General features: G+C 36.8%; 1 pseudogene; it reads right to left on the bottom strand.

Annotated features, from left to right (window-relative positions):
• Positions 1–5,123: 5,123 nt before the first annotated feature.
• LOC100139019 (E3 ubiquitin-protein ligase Hakai-like) lies at positions 5,124–7,454 on the bottom strand (annotated as a pseudogene).
• Positions 7,455–16,870: the final 9,416 nt, after the last annotated feature.

Raw genomic sequence — 16,870 nt, 5'->3', positions numbered from 1 at the left:
TGAGTTTTCTTTCCCTTTTTGATTTTTTTCAGTATGTGAAACATGAATATGGTTCTAAAAGATCTGTATACATAAATACATATATATTCAGAAAACCATAATCCTCATTTATTTTTTTTTGTTTTTATTTATTTATTTTTAAACTTTACATAATTGTCTTAGTTTTGCCAAATATCAAAATGAATCCACCACAGGTATACATGTGTTCCCCATCCTGAACCCTCCTCTCTCCTCCCTCCCCATACCATCCCTCTGGGTCGTCCCAGTGCACTAGCCCCAAGCATCCAGTATCGTGCATCGAACCTGGACTGGCAACTCGTTTCTTACATGATATTTTACATGTTTCAATGTCATTCTCCCAAATCTTCCGACCCTCTCCCTCTCCCACAGAGTCCATAAGACTGTTCTATACATCAGTGTCTCTTTTGCTGTCTCGTACACCGGGTTATTGTTACCATCTTTCTAAATTCCATATATATGCGTTAGTATACTGTGTTTATGTTTTTCCTTCTGGCTTACTTCACTCTGTATAATAGGCTCCAGTTTCATCCACCTCATTAGAACTGATTCAAATGTATTCTTTTTAATGGCTGAGTAATACTCCATTGTGTATATGTACCACTGCTTTCTTATCCATTCATCTGCTGATGGACATCTAGGTTGCTTCCATGTCCTGGCTATTATAAACAGTGCTGCGATGAACATTGGGGTACACGTGTCTCTTTCCCTTCTGGTTTCCTCAGTGTGTATGCCCAGCAGTGGGATTGCTGGATCATAAGGCAGTTCTATTTCCAGTTTTTTAAGGAATCTCCACACTGTTCTCCATAGTGGCTGTACTAGTTTGCATTCCCACCAACAGTGTAAGAGGGTTCCCTTTTCTCCACACCCTCTCCAGCATTTATTATTTGTAGACTTTTGGATCGCAGCCATTCTGACTGGTGTGAAATGGTACCTCATAGTGGTTTTGATTTGCATTTCTCTGATAATGAGTGATGTTGAGCATCTTTTCATGTGTTTATTAGCCATCTGTATGTCTTCTTTGGAGAAATGTCTATTTAGTTCTTTGGCCCATTTTTTGATTGGGTCGTTTATTTTTCTGGAGTTGAGCTGTAGGAGTTGCTTGTATATTTTTGAGATTAGTTGTTTGTCAGTTGCTTCATTTGCTATTATTTTCTCCCATTCTGAAGGCTGTCTTTTCACCTTGCTAATAGTTTCCTTTGATGTGCAGAAGCTTTTAAGGTTAATTAGGTCCCATTTGTTTATTTTTGATTTTATTTCCAATATTCTGGGAGGTGGGTCATAAAGGATCCTGCTGTGATGTATGTCAGAGAGTGTTTTGCCTATGTTCTCCTCTAGGAGTTTTATAGTTTCTGGTCTTACGTTTAGCTCTCTAGCTCTCCACAGAGCTAGAACAAATAATTTCACAATTTGTACGGAAATACAAAAAACCTCGAATAGCCAAAGCGATCTTGAGAAAGAAGAATGGAACTGGAGGAATCAACCTACCTGACTTCAGGCTCTACTACAAAGCCACAGTTATCAAGACAGTATGGTACTGGCACAAAGACAGAAATATTGATCAATGGAATAAAATAGAAAGCCCAGAGATAAATCCATGCACATATGGACACCTTATCTTTGACAAAGGAAGCAAGAATATACAATGGATTAAAGACAATCTCTTTAACAAGGGGTGCTGGGAAATCTGGTCAACCACTTGTAAAAGAATGAAACTAGACCACTTTCTAACACCATACACAAAAATAAACTCAAAATGGATTAAAGATCTAAACGTAAGACCAGAAACTCATTTATTTTCTATTATTTTATTACCAAGTGATAATTCACATGCTATAAAATTCATTCATTTAAAAGTATACAAGTCAGTGGTTTTGAGTATATCCACCTCAGTTCATTTTCTCATTCATTCCATCCTGCCTCCTATCCATATTGAATATTTAAAAATGTAATACATTATTTAACTTAATTCTATTGAGTATTATACTTTATGTCAATTACTTATTTTTACATACACAAACTTCATTTATAGATGAGGATCCTGAAACTAGAAGAGACTATGTAACTTTTATAATATCTTAACACTGTGTTTATAAATTGGGTTTAGAACCCAGGTCCTCTGAGGCCAGGATCCATGTATTTAATACCTCCAAAACTCCTCTTCTATTCCTATAATCCTGGTTCAGATTTCACAATACAACCCCTGGAATTTAGTGAATGCATCCAAATGGTGTCCTTGTTTCTCTCCTTCCCTCCCTTTAGTGTGATTTTTGCAATGCAACCACAACACAAGGATCTACCGAAAGACCAAGGTCAGATCATGTCTCTTCTCTGCTTGAATCCATGCAAACTTTCCCATTACAAAGAGAGTGAAAGCCAAAGCACTTAACTGGTCTAATATTTCAATATGGTTTTCCCACCCACATTTCTATGGTTTAATCTTCTAACACTCTATCATTGATGCATCAGCTGCACAGGAATTATTCCTAGACATCAGTTTATCTTTTTTAAAGCTATTGATATTATTATTATTATTACTTATTTTTAATGCTCATATCCTTATGAGTTGTACACTCTTCTTACATGTATTGACTTATCAGGGAATCATTTTCAGACAAGACTCCACTTTTGCCTTGTCCCAGCATTTTTAATCACTTCTCTTGCTTATTTTTCTCTGTAGCACTTATTACTGACATAAATTAAAAACCTATCTTCATTTTTCTGCCTCCACCATTAGAGTGTGGCCAGGGAATATGAGGGTTTTGTTCCCAACACTATCCCCAGTACCGCTGACATACACTCTTCCAACAAAGCAAAGATTAGGCTTTCACAGACCAAAGACAATGATGTACTATGAAATGTGGGGTAGATTTAGTTTAATTGTCTACTTCAAAAATATCAAAAGAAAAGAAACAAAATAGAGTATAATAACATCTGGTATTGAACTGATTCGAATTATACTAATGATTTTGATATTGCCATTTTCTACCATACTGAAAAATAAATAATATCTTATTTTCATGTGAGTGTATCTAGATATGTTAAATCACTCAGTTGTGTCTGACACTTGTAATCCCAAGGACTGTAGCCCTCCAGACTCCTCTGTCCATGAAATTCTCCAGGCCAGAATATTGGAGTGGGTTGTCATTTTCTTCTCCAATGAATCTTCCCAACCCAGAGATCAAACCTGGGTCTCTTGCATTTCAAGCACATTCTAAGCAACTGAGCCATCAGGGAAGCCTGTATCTAGGTATAAATTAATACAAATAAGAACGTAAGTGAAAAATAACTCATGTAAATTATTGTGAACAATTAATTGTTTAAGATTTTATTGTAAAGAATTTTAGAACCCTATGAACTTTGCTAAAATTTGCTTATTGAAGAAAAAAAATACAAGAAGTTAATGGAGCATTTTGTTGCTGGGCATATAGTTCTGAATAACAGACATTCATTGCATGAAGAGCTTTAGCTAAACGTGGATTAACGAGGATCTTTTGGAAAATAGAAACTGCTAAATATTCAAAAGTTATTTGTTCACTTCTAGTTGAAAGGTAAAGTTGAAAGAAATGATGTTTAATAGATTCTGACAAGTATTTAGAATAAAAGCATGTCGTGAATTATATTGCAACTGTGGAAATGCGTGGAAGTGCTTATCACTGATGAACTAAAGATAAAATTCTCTTCATTCCTTTTGATTGATAAAAGGAATATTAAACATATTTCATTAAAAATCTACCTTGATTCTTTTCTTTAAAACATCTCATACGTGGAAATTTGACCTTTGCTAAAGCATAGTGACAGAGCTAAGTTTGATATCTTCCTCTACTTTGTTTTTTTTAATTTATACTTCCCCAATGGAGCATTTCAAATAACTGAAAAAAAAAAAAAAAGTCAAGTATGTTAATGAATACCTGTGTTTTGTTGTCTGCCTTAGTGTAATTTGTGTTTTGTTAAGACAATAGACTTTCAGATCAAAAAGAGAGAGAGGGATAGTAAAGCAAGGGATTGACAGATTAAAAAGTAAGGGAGAACAATCTTATAACTTTGTAGCATTTTTAATTCTATTCCATCATCATTTGTGATGCCTGATATATAACATTGTAAAATGTCATATGAAAAAATGAAGGATTTTATCATTAAAAACATTTGAAAAACAGTTTTTATTCTAAGAAGGAGGTGGAAACCCTAAGACATGATGTGACATTGCGTACTATTTGGAAATGCTCAATTTTGATAGAAACAACATAAAAAATGACAAGAGTAATAAGAAAAATGAAACAGAGATAATAAGTAATCTATTTGCCCACATATATAGATGCACACTGGAGAAGGCAATGGCACCCCACTCCAGTACTCTTGCCTGGAAAATCCCATGGATGGAGGAGCCTGGTAGGCTGCAGTCCATGCGGTCGCTAAGAGTCGGACACGACTGAGTGACTTCCCTTTCACTTTTCACTTTCATGCATTGAAGAAGGAAATGGCAACCCACTTCAGTATTCTTGCCTAGAGAATCCCAGGAATGGGGGAGCCTGGTGGGCTGCCGTCTATGGAGTTGTACAGAGTCGGACACGACTGAAGCAATTTAGCAGCATAGATGCACTTATAGGATGCTTTATTTTGTTTGTTTTCTTTTTATATTTTTACTTTGAGGATTTTATTGTATGTCTGAAAAATTAGTGGTAAAACACATGGTTTAAAAAATATGTGACTGCACTTAAATTCACATAAAAATAGCCTTTTACAGCCATACTGAAATTTAATCTTTTTATACAAATTAACAAAATGTTTCAGAAGAAAAATTAAACATTGAGTTTACCTTTGAAAGTAGAACAATGGAAATTTTTTTTTTTCAAAATTTTTACAAATGGTCACCTGTGGGTCTAAAGAACAAAGATGTTAAAATATAGCTGTGCTCAACTGAGCTACTTATCCACACTGCAGTATAGTACTTGATATCAACCCTAAGTCAAGTTTTAAAACCATTTCAAGAGACAAGACCCTAAATCTTTTTAGGCACCTCAGTAAGCCCAGTCAAGGCTTAATTAAAAGATTAACTATATATAAGTTTTGCTACCTCATCATACCTTCAGTTCAGAATACTATTATTATTGGTAATATGGTTCATATCTTGACTGATAGGGATGATGTAGTTCAGAAAGTGGGGTTTGAGAAGGAGGACCCTGCATTTGTAGAGGATGAGGTGGCCCTCTTGGTACAGGCTACATACCAGGGCTCATTCCCCTTGGTTGTATAAACAGAAGGCTCAGGGTTCCTGGATCTTCAGTGAACTGGAGTGAAGAGTGAGGGTTATAACAGTGAGGAGGAGGTACAGTAATAGGAGGACCTCCATGTTGAGGTGGGGGAGGACCTGGAGGATGATTTATATAAGATGGCATCTGGGCAATGATATGCCAGGGGAGGGGTAATTGGTAGTGGAGCAGAGGTCATTGGTGGAGGTGGAACTCAGCTATACATCAAGTGAGGTGTACCTATGGCTTAGGGAGGCTGTGGCACTGAATGGTTTGTTGGTGGTTGAGGAGGTCAGGGTAGTACGAAGGCATAATATGATAAGAGTGTGAGACCATTGGTTGACCCTGATATTCAGGATGATGGTGAGCAGATGCTAGGGCAGGAGATGGTTGTTCTTTAGCAACTGAATTTGAGTCATCCTGAATCAGGAGAATTATTAAGTTGCTGTTGAATTTTGTTGAATATTAAATCCTTGTTCAGTTAGGAAAGATTTCCTGACTGAGCAAGGTAGAAGTGGGACAGATCTGCTGGAGGAGCATGAATATCTTTGTGTGGCTGATTATAGTGCTCGTGCGGCACATGTTGCAAAGGAGGTCCTGGCATCATGATGTGTTGCTTTGATAGAATATGGCTCATGTGGTACTTGTCTGCTGTCATTATAAAATGATCAGGGATTTCAACTGGTGGTGGGGCAATAGGAGGAGGATGGACATTTTCATCCTCCAAGATTCAGGATTTCCAGGAGAAATATCAATAACCTCAGATACACAGATGACACCACCCTTATGGCAGAAAGTGAAGAGGAACTCAAAAGCCTCTTGATGAAAGTGAAAGAGGAGAGTGAAAAATTTCACTTAAAATTCAACATTCAGAAAACCAAGCTCATGGCATCTGGTCCCATCACTTCATGGGAAATAAATGGGGAAACAGTGGAAACAGTGACAGACTTTATTTTGGGGGGCTCCAAAATCACTGCAGGTGGTGACTGCAGCCGTGAAATTAAAAGACACTTTCTCCTTAGAAGAAAAGTTATGACCAACCTAGACAGTTTATTAAAAAGCAGAAACATTACTTTGCCAGCAAATGTCCGTCTAGTCAAAGCTATGGTTTTTCCAGTAGTCATGTATGGATATGAGAATTGGACCACAGAGAAAGCTGAGCACTGAAGAATTGATGAATTTAACTGTGGTCTTGTAGAAGACTCTTGAGAGTCCCTTGGACTGCAAGGAGATCCAACCAGTCCATCCTAAAGGAAATTAGTCCTGAATATTCACTGGAAGGACTGATGCTGAAGCTGAAACTTCAATACTTTGGCCACCTGATGAAAAGAACTGACTCCTTGGAGAAGACCCTGATGCCGGGACAGATCGAAGGCAGGAGAAAAAGGGGACGACAGAGGATGAGATGTTTGGATGGCATCACTGACTCAATGGACATGAGTTTGATTACACTTAGTACAGTTCTATTTTGGCCACCAGCTCAGCTCAAAAAATTGGCAAGTTACAGATGTTGGTAAAGCATATTTTACTTATTTTTGTGCATCATTGTAGTAAAAGATGTGTGTGTCACTGGCCCAGTCATGCTTCTGTTGGAATCCATTTGTTCAAGTTTTTATTCTCACTCTTATACCCAAGCCATATTTGGAGAAGCTGTTGAGGAAGAGACAGTAAAAGAGAGGCCAAAAGAAAGAGGGGAAGAGAGAGACTGAGAAGGAGTATGACCATTGCATATCTCAGGATTCAGATAGTAAGATTCTTCCACCAATAAGTACCTTTCCCTAAGTGTGTTTATCCTCTTAGTATCTTTCTTCTTGCTTCTCTTTGTGAACTTCAATTTAGTTTGAGAAGTAATATGTTCTAATCACCTTAAATCAGTCTGTGAGCATTTCTGTTTCATTGCATCTGGGATTTTTCACTAGTGCACTTGGAGACAAAAACTTCATCAATGCACCACTGTCTTCAGCATGGAGAAAGGTCATCTGCATCAGTCCCATGTTTTGCAACCTAGATTCCATTTCTACCCATACCACTCCCTGTTGGCCAAGGGAAAGTTTCCACTTAGAGCCCATGCCTCTACTTTTGGAGGTCATACACGGGATACTTGAGAGTGAAGTTCTAAATTCAAATGGTTCTAAGACCAATACCAGAGTTTGCATGGATATTTACCCCAGGTCTGTTCACAGACATAGTGGCCAACTCAATTTGTTTTCAGGGTATATGAACAAAACTTGGTCTTATGGGCAACTCGTCCACCTGCATATGTTCTGAGCTTCTCACAGTGCAGAAGGGACCCATGGATGGAAACAGAATGTGGGCTGCAGGCAGGTTGGCTCTCTACATAATATCATACTTTATTCTGGAAGTATAAGAAACCCAATATTTTAAAATTCAATCCTGGATTTCCAGGACTTTATGAAGATATATTTGTCAAGGCAGAAGGATAGAATATACTTTATTTCACAATCTGTTAACTGGATTTTAACTTTTAAGTATCTGGACATATGGTATGTGGGCCGCCATTTATACCCAACTTTCTTGCTAGTGCTAGGGCCTGCCTTTAGGCTTTTATTTATCTATATAAAGAAATAAAGTATGTGAAAGCATGTGGTTTCACATGCATGTGAGAGCAGAGTGGTTTTTTGAAGCAATAGCAGAATATTAAAATATTACATAATTTTCAAATAATTTCCTTCATTTAAAATCATTTAGCAAATAGGTTAAGTTTGGGAAGCATCTTAAACAGAAAACAAAAACTGGCTTTTAAGGAAAACCAGGTTTAAATAGACAAATGATGCAACAAAAACATTGGGCAAAACAGGGTTTGGTGGCACAAAGTAAGGTTCTCCTGAAGAAAGGCTCTTCTGGAACCGGATACATTTAAGACAATGTATGGATAAACTTTGATATATATATATATATATATATATACACATACAATATTTCAGTCAGTTGTTCAGAAATCAAATCATACTGTTGAGCAAAACAAATTCAGGGCAAAAGTTTTCCTTATCTACCTAGCCTGGTTCTGGTTATAGACTTCATTGTGCTTGTTTGTGCTTGTGCTCACTTAGTCATGTCTCTTTGCTATTGTGACCCTTTGCAACTGTGACCCCCTGAACTGTAGCCTGCAAGGTTTTTCTTTCCATGGAATTTTCCAGGCAAGAATACCAGAGTGGTTTGCCATTTCCTACTCCAGGGGATCTTCCCAAACCCAGGGATTGAACCCATGTCTTGTGTCTCTTGTACTGGTAGGTAGATTCTTACCATGGTACCACCTGGGAACCTCTAGATAGATTTCAATAGCTACCTTTTTTTTTTTTTTTACTTTCTACTGTTAATGTTATTTAATGTGTAAAAAACTAATGATCATATGTGCTTGTGAATTTTTGAATATGCCATGTAGAAAAGTGTTTACAAACTTTGAATTTCCTGACACTTTCTGCAGATGTTGAAGAACATAGTCATATTTGTCAGAAGTTTAAACTGTTGATCAGCCTTTATTAAAAAACTTAAAAATTCATTTTCTGTCTATAATATAATTTGTCATTTTATCATCTGTTTTAGATACAAGAAAACTGAGAACCAATAAAAAAGAAAAACAAAACACAAAGAAACAAAGATAGTTTGAGGCACAGAACTTTGAAAAATATGAGCTTCTGAAAGTTTACAGGGAATATTTTGCAAAACTAATGAGAAAGTAACTTCTATGAAAGAATGGTAACCTAAGTAACAGTGGGTTCATGAATATTTTAAAAAGGTGTATTCTGTGTTCATTCCTCTTGAACAGATATATCTAAAGAATCAGTTGTATTATAATAAATGATGAAAAATTTAAGTATAAAAATATGTGAACCTATATGGTTTACATTTAATTAGTTTTATTTTCAGAAAAACAACAAAGAATAAGAAAGGAATCAGAATAGAAAAAAAAAAGATAAATAAAATGTTACATTACAAGTTAAAGTCAATCTAAGAAAATTACATATTTTTAAATGGAGAAACACTAACAAACTGCCAAATAATTCTAATGAATTTTGGTATACATAATGATGTATCCAGGAAAAAATTCAACATTAAAAAAAAAATCAAATATACACACGCATACATATACAGGTCTTCACAGGTTGCTCAGTGGTAAAGATGCCTTCAAAGCCATTCAAAAAACTAAGATAATGGCACCTGATCCCATCACTTCATGGCAAATAGATGGGGAGACTGTGGAAACAGTGGCAGACTTTACTTTTGGGGCTCCAAAATCACTGCAGATAGTGACTGAAGCCATGAAATTAAAAGACAGTTGCTCCTTGGAGGTGGAGAAGGCAATGGCAACCCACTGCAGTACTCTTGCCTGGAAAATCCCAAGGATGGAGGAGCCTGCTGCCTGCAGTCCATTGGGTTGCTAAGAGTCAGACATAACTGTGAGACTTCACTTTCATGCATTGGAGAAGGAAATGCAACCCACTCCAGTGTTCTTGCCTAGAGAATCCCAGGGACGGGGGAGCCTGGTGGGCTGCCGTTTATGGGGCCACAGAGCTGGATACGACTGTAGCGACTTAGCAGCAGCAGCAGCTCCTCGAAAGAAAAGTTTTGACCAACCTAGACAGCATGTTAAAAAGCAGAGACATTATTTTATGGTCTGTCTAGTCAAAGCTATTGCTTTTCCAGTAGTCATGGATGGATAGACTCATGTAACATGAGTTTTTCCAGTAGTCATGGATGGATGTGACATGGATGTATTCATGTGGCAAGAATACACAGAAGAACTGTACAAATAATATCTTCACGACCCAAATAATCACGATGGTGTGATCACTCATCTAGAGCCAGACATCCTGTAATATGAAGTCAAGTGGGCCTTAGAAAGCATCACTACGAACAAAGCTAGTGGAGGTGATGGAATCCCAGTTGAGCTATTTCAAATCTTAAAAGATGATGCTGTGAAAGTACTGAACTCAATATGCCAGCAAATTTGGAAAACTCAGCAGTGGCCACAGGACTGGAAAAGGTCAGTTTTTATTGCAATCCCAAAGAAAGGCAATGCCAAAGAATGCTCAAACTACTGCACAATTGCACTCATCTCACACACTAGTAAAGTAATGTTCAAAATTCTCCAAGCCAGACTTCAGCAATGTGTGAACCATGAACTTCCAAATCTTCAAGCTGGTTTTAGAAAAGGCAGAGGAACCAGAGATCAAATTGCCAACATCTGCCGGATCATCAAAAAAGCAAGAGAGTTCCAGAAAAAAATATCTACTTCTGCTTTATTGACTATGCCAAAGCCTTTGACTGTGTGGATCACAATAAACTGTGGAAAATTCTGAAAGAGATGGGACTAGCAGACCACCTCATCTGCCTTTTGAGAAACCTGTATGTAGTTCAGGAAGCAACAATTAGAACTGGACATGGAACAGACTGGCTCCAAATAGGAAAAGGAGTACATCAAGGCTGTATATTGTCACTCTGTTTATTTAACTTATATGCAGAGGACATCATGAGAAATGCTGGGCTGGAAGAAACAAAAGCTGGAATCAAGATTGCCAGGAGAAATATCAATAACCTCAGATATGCAGATGACACCACCCTTATGGCAGAAAGAGAAGAGGATCTAAAAAGCCTCTTGATGAAAGTGAAGAGGAGAGTGAAAAAGTTGGCTTAAAGCTCAACATTCAGAAAACAAAGATCATGGCATTCGGTCCCATCACTTCATGGCAAATAGATAGGGAAACAGTGGAAACAGTGTCAGACTTTATTTTTCTGGGCTCCAAAGTCACTGCAGATGGTGATTGCAGCCATGAAATTAAAAGACACTTACTCCTTGGAAGGAAAGTTATGACCAAACTAGACAGCATATTGAAAAGCAGAGACATTACTTTGCCAACAAAGGTCCATCTAGTCAAGGGTATGGTTTTTCCTGTGGTCATGTATGGATGTGACAGTTGGACTGTGAAGAAAGCTGAGCACCGAAGAATTGATGCTTTTGAACTGTGGTGTTGGAGAAGACTCTTGAGAGTCCCTTGGACTGCAAGGAGATCCAACCAGTCCATTCTGAAGGAGATCAGCCCTGGGATTTCTTTGGAAAGAATGATGCTAAAGCTGAAACTCCAGTACTTTGGCCACTTCATGCGAAGAGTTGACTCATTGGAAAAGACCCTGATGCTGGGAGGGATTGGGGGCAGGAGGAGAAAGGGACGGCAGAGGATAAGATGGCTGGATGGCATCACCAACTCGATGGACGTGAGTTTGAGTGAACTCTGGGAGTTGGTGATGGACAGGGAGGCCTGGCGTTTTGCAGTTTATGGGGTCACGAAGAGTCGGACTTGACTGAGCAACTGAACTGACTGATGGATGGATGTGAGAGTTGAAGTATAAAGATAGCTGAGCCCTGAAGAATTGATGGTTTTGAACTGTGGTATTGGAGAAGACTCTTGAGAGGCCCTTGGACAACAAAGTGAACCAACCAGTCCATCCTAAAGAAATCAGTCGTGAATATTCATTGGAAGGACTGATGCTGAAGCTGAAACTCCAATATTTTGGCCACCTGATGCAAATAACACTCATTTGAAAAGACCCTGATGCTGAGTAAGATTGAAGGCAGGAGCAGAAGGGACAACAGAACATGAGATGGTTGGATGACATCACCAACTCAATATACATGAATTTGAGTAAACTCTGGGAGTTGGTGAAGGACAAGGAAGCCTAGCATGCTTCAGTGCATGGGGCTGCAAAGTCAGACATGAATGAGCGGCTGAAATGAACTGAACTGAAGCCTTTGAATGAAAAACCATGAGGGACTTTGAAAATTAGTGTGTAAATTACCAAACCTACAAAAATAAAATAAAAATATTTCATCCAATTCATACAAGCCAAATGTTGCTTCCTTGAACACAAGCTCCTGTTCTTCCCCAATAAGTTTTTTATAATATCATGGAGTTTGTGCCTAACATTCCAGCTTATTCCCTGGAAAAGAACAATAAGTCAAATAATGTAGCCCATTCTGGAAGCAATAAGACACCAAAATTTTCAGATCATTTAAAATTGCACCTCTAAAATGATCATTATCTGATATAGATTACAGTTCATTTTTATGAGCATATAGGATTTATACTCAAGATGTTCAATGAAAGTAGATTTAATTCAGCTTAAACATTAGCAGTCAGAAATAACACAATTATGACCTAGCAGGGTATATTCATCATTATGAAAATAAAATATTCTACAAGTGAAGGTAGTTATCTGTGTAACCCAGCTATGAAGAATGAAGACTCACTAATTTCTATTACATATGATAAACAAATATGCAAAGGTTAAACATAGCATAGTGTAGAACACATAGTAAGTATTCAATAATTACATTGTTTAAAAAATAAGTCATTATAGATCATTTGTATATTTTTATGCAGGTGTCACTGTGGTAATGGTGACATTAATTAAAATGAAATGTGGCCTCCTTAAATTCTGTCGTTACTGATACATGATAATTTGTGTGAAGACATATAAGAATAGAGTAGTGAAAAACATACTACCTTTTAATAAAACTGCATAATGTGAAATTTGTCTTTAATATGATGAGTTTTCATCACTGAAGGAGGTAATGAGTGGTCGGTCAAGATATATTTCAAAGTTTTTTTATGTACCTGGGGAAGATCTGTGCACACAACAATCAGTTATTTGGGAAATTACTACAAAAAGATTGCTTTGATATAGATTAATGCCCAATCACATTATGTTAACAGGGTTTTATGTAATCTGACATTATTAACAGCTCTCCAGTTGGAAAGTAAATCATGACAAGGTTAAACATTTCACTTCTCATTTCTGGATATAAAGGTATATAATGTGTATGTTAATGATATTTATTTGTGGAGAAATATAAAGAGAAATAAACAATGGGAAGTGATGGTGATAATTAAGAAAATTGCATGCAGCTGAGTCAATAGAAAACCACAGAAAATAGTACTGGTATGTGACTATCACAGCACAAAGAACTGCTGAAATGTAAGCACCCAGAGGCTAGAGTGTAGTAGAAGATGCTGCAAGAAGGGGTAAATATGTGCTTTATATAAACCGTGGAAATCTTGGCAAGCAGGAAATGGTGTCCAGTGTCTAGAGATGTGGAACTAGTGTCGAGAGATGCTGTTTCATCCCTGCTTATGCAGAAAACAGTAAGGTCACGTTCCTTTAAATCAAGGCAAATCAGGTAGATACTTCTACATACAGACTGTGGGGCTCTTTCTGGGCCCTTGAGAATCATAGAGTAAACAGTGATTAGAGGATAATATACAGTAAGTCACTTAATCCTTCTGTATATTTTGATAACGATTAAAGTGTCAATGGCTGTACATTTTTCACTTCATTATAGTACTGAGGAAATTTGAAGCAAGAAAAGAGAAGAAAAAGAAAAACTTAAGTGATGAGAAAAAGCTAGAGAGAAAATGAATAGCAACTTCACCCTATTAAACCTACTCTACCTTCACCCTGCTTTTGAGTAAATGCCATGTTCATCATCTATGAAATTGGAGTGTCAGTGTCCAGGGATGTAGGATCAAATGGTAAGGTGGGAATTTTCATTTAGGGCACTACAGAGAAAGCTATAGGTCAAGGACTTCAGGTTCTACTCTGCCTCTTCTGGGGCTAAAAGGATTACTCAGAATAACCCTAATTGACCACATTGCTTCGGATAATTTCCACTTCAAGGTTGTACTATAAAACAATATTTATGCTCACTTTAACCTCATTTGGAAGACAAATTATAGGCTCAGCCTTGTTTGGGGGCTTATTGTGGCTCATGTGGACACCATGACTAGTAAAATGGCAAAAGGATGAATTGACAGAAGTTGAACACTGGGCTTGCTCCCACTGTGGGGGTGTGTGTGTGTGTGTGTGTTGTGTCTAAGGAAAGCAAATGGGTTGGCATAGTAGTTTAGCTTAGAGGCAGGCTGAAAGAAAGAATTCTCATCAACATGACAATGTACCTGGGAAGTAGGAAGGATTTTTAAATTGTGACAATTAAGAAACAAAGTGTTCCATGGTTCTTCACAGAATAAGGGTAACTCTTTATTTCCACAATAGCACTTACATATACCACATAAGTACACTTGACACTTTACCTGCATTACACATTTAACCCTCATGTGAACCCTGGGAGACAGGAAATCTTAGTAGGGTTATTTTCTGGAGGAGGAAACTGGAGCAGAGAATTCAGATTGTCCTATGTTACATGGTAGTAACTGAAAAGAAATATGTTAATGTAGCATCTTTGGGGTTTCAGCAGGTACTTTCAAAAATAATCTCTCCCAATGTATTGCTTAATATTTCTTCAGCAATGATGGAAATAGTCTACCATACTGTCCAATATGATAGTCACTGGCCATATTCAGTGATTGAGCACTTGAAATGTGGATACACTGATTGATAAATTTAAATGTAATTCTACTTCATTTAAGTATCAAATATGCTAGTGGTTACAGTATTGGGGTCTCATCAGAAAAATAATTTATTAATAAAAAATACATTTTGTGGATCTTAGGTTTTTATTTTCTGATGACATATTCCACATTATTAACTCAAAAACATTAGTTATCTGTATTTCAAACAGTTAAAACTTTTCTGGGGACAGAGTATAATTTGTAGATTATGATGATACATCAAAAACACCTTTCTCTAAATTTATCTAATGAAAATATCTTTTTAACCACATACTTATTAGAAATTTATATACAGTGTCTGGAAACATATAGTTTACTAATATTAGTTTCAAAAATCTATAAAATTTTAAACCCTGATTTTTTAAATTATAAAATTTTTGCCAGTTAAATATAACGATTTACACAGTATGGCAGCATTTTGTTTGTTCTATCTTAATAAAGTCACAAACTACAAAAATATCATTTTTCCTCCAGGTCTTCTTAAATTATCCTTAATAATTAAAAATTAAAACATCTTTATTCATTTGGAATATACTAAATGATCATTTGATTAGTGTTTTTACAATATCAAAATGTGGAACGTTGGTGTTGGCTTTCTCTAACTATCTTGGAATAAAATTTTCTTTTTTAATTAATTTTTTATTGAAGGATAATTGCTTTACAGAATTTTGTTGTTTTCTGTCAAATCTCAAGATGAATCAGCCATAGGTATACATATATCCCCTCCCTTTTTAACCTCCCTCCCATCTCCCACCCCATCAACCCCTCTCAATTGATACAGGGCCCCTGTTTGAGTTTCCTGAGCCATACAGAAAATTCTCATTGCTATCTATTTTACATATGTTAATGTAAGTTTCCATGTTACCTTTTCTATACATCTCACCATCTCCTCCCCTCTCCCCATGTTCATAAGTCTATTCTTTATGTCTGTTTCTCCATTGCTGCCCTGTAAATAAATTCTTCAGTACCATTTTTCTAGATTCCATATATATGTATTAGAATACAATATTTATCTTTCTCTTTCTGACTCATTCCACACTGTATTGTAGGTTCTAGGTTCATCCACCTCATCAGAGCTGACTCAAATGCATTCCTTTTTATGGCTATGCAATATTCCACTATGTATATGTATCACAACTTCTTTATCCATTCATTTGTCAATGGACATCTAGGTTGCTTCCATGTTTTAGTCATTGTAAATAGTGCGGCAATGAACAATGGGATACATGTATCATTTTCAACCCTGGTTTCCTCAGGGAATATGCCTAGGAGTGGGATTGCTGGATCATATGGTGGTTTTATTCCTGTGTTTTTAAGGAATATCCATACTGTCTTCCATAGTGGCTAAATCAATTTACATTCCCACAAGTGTGCAACACCCTCTTCAGCATTTATTGTTTGTAGACATTTTGATGATGGCCATTCTGACCATTGTGAGGTAATATCTCATTGTGGTTTTGATTTGCTTTTCTCCAATAATGAGCAACGTTGAGCATCTTTTCTTGTGTTTGTTAGCCATCTGCATGTTTTCTTTGGAGAGATCTCTGTTTAGGTGTTTTTCCTGATTTTTGATTGGGTTGTTTGTTTTTCTGGCATTGAGTTGTGTGAGCTGCTTGTATATTTTGGAAATTAATCCTTTGTCAGTTGTTTCATTTGCTATTATTTTCTCTCATTCTGAGGGTTGTCTTTTCACCCTACTTATAGTTTTCTTTGCTGTACAAAAGCTTTTAAGTTTAAACAGGTCTCACGTGTTTACTTTTGTTTTTATTTCTGTTACTCTAGGAGGTGGGTCATAGAGGATCTTGCTTTGATTTATGTCATTGAGTGTTCTGCTTATGTTTTCCTCTAAGAGTTTTATAGTTTCTGGTCTTACATTTAGGTCTTTAATCTATTTTGAGTTTATCTTTGTGTATGGTATTAGGAAGTGTTCTAATTTCATTCTTTTACATGTAGCTGTCCAGTTTTCCCAGCACCATTTATTGAAGAGGCTCTCTTTGCCCCATTGTATATTCTTGCCTTCTTTGTCAAAAATAAGGTACCCATAGGTGCATGGGTTTATTTCTGGGCTTTCTATCTTGTTCCATTGGTCTATATTTCTGTTTTTGTGCCAGTACCATACTGTCTTGATGACTGTAGCTTTGTAGTATAATGTGAAGTCAGGAAGGTTGATTCCTCCAG

This window comes from Bos taurus, chromosome 12 (genome assembly GCF_002263795.3).
Source record: "Bos taurus isolate L1 Dominette 01449 registration number 42190680 breed Hereford chromosome 12, ARS-UCD2.0, whole genome shotgun sequence".
Classification (NCBI taxonomy): domain Eukaryota; kingdom Metazoa; phylum Chordata; class Mammalia; order Artiodactyla; family Bovidae; genus Bos; species Bos taurus.
This window is presented reverse-complemented; position numbering and strand designations above follow the sequence as displayed.